Below are 1,138 nucleotides of genomic sequence, written 5' to 3' on the forward strand. Positions count from 1 at the left end.
CGGCTCCAGCTCGGGTGCTTAAGATAGCAATTGCCGCGGCCGGCAACTCTTTTTTGCTTCACTTTTTTATTTTTATTTTTTTTAATTTTTTAAAATAAACCACTACCACCTGAAGACCCGGCTCCCGGCACGGCTCAGTGTGAACGAGAGAGAGAGCCGGATTCCTCTCCCCAAAAGAAGCACGGCTCACTCAAAACATCCGGCTCACTGTTGCAGATTTAAGTGAGCCGGTGAGCCGCTCAAATGAGCCGGCTCACTTCAGTGAGCGGAGCCGTTCTGAGCCGCTCACTGAAGTGAGCCGTTTTGCCCATCTCTAATCAAAATCAGTGTCTGTACTCCTTCCGCACCGTCACATACGACCAGCGATTACTTCGCATATGTATATATCTGACTTTTGATTACAATATTGCCCCCGGATAAGGGGCATGGGCTGTACCCGAATGTAGTGCAATATCGGGACAACCCGCGGCATAGCAGGAGCAAGCTCCACCACTACGCCACATTCCAAAAATTAAGACATTCCAGAGTGTGGGGTATCCGTGATCAAGAACAGGTACACATAATCTGAGCCATAAGGCCGACCCAGACCTCCTCCCAGCTGACCCTCAAGGTGCCACCAGGTACTCGCACAGTCTAAAAGAAAAAGGAGAATCACCAACTCTCACTAACGCAGCATCATACATCTTGTCAAAAAAAGCGACCTGTCTTGAAAGTATCTGTTATTTGAACCACTAACGATGGCCTGAGGCACGAGGATCGCTTATAAATCGACACAGTATATCGTCGGCCGGAGACACCGTGGTCTCCGAAGAGACGCCATCTTCGTGAAGACGGAATAGTGGCGGCACCTGGCGGCAGCAAAGAAAACTATTCTGCCACTAGTCCTTGCCCTGACGATACCACTCGGAAACTTGGCCATGGGTAACTTAGGACCAGCGCAACGTCATTACCAGCGCTCTCTCTAGAATAGCCCTCCAAGGTCTATCGTTTGCTTTGTAAGGGAGCCCTCCCTACACGGAGAGGGGTCCCGAAGTACCATGTAGGTGCTCCGCCCGCAATAATGATTTCCACCACCACCAGAGATAATTTATCCGGCGTTTAAAAATCACTGGCATGCTACTCTGCATGGAAAAGGAAA

The 1,138-nt window shown here is 49.8% G+C and overlaps 1 pseudogene; it reads right to left on the bottom strand.

The window, feature by feature from the left end:
- Positions 1-420: 420 nt before the first annotated feature.
- Positions 421-590, bottom strand: LOC149353563 (U2 spliceosomal RNA; annotated as a pseudogene).
- Between the last annotated feature and the right edge of the window lie 548 nt (positions 591-1,138).

This window comes from Amblyomma mixtum, chromosome 3 (assembly GCF_055824585.1).
Source record: "Amblyomma mixtum isolate Tamu chromosome 3, ASM5582458v1, whole genome shotgun sequence".
In the NCBI taxonomy this organism is placed as follows: Eukaryota; Metazoa; Arthropoda; class Arachnida; order Ixodida; family Ixodidae; genus Amblyomma; species Amblyomma mixtum.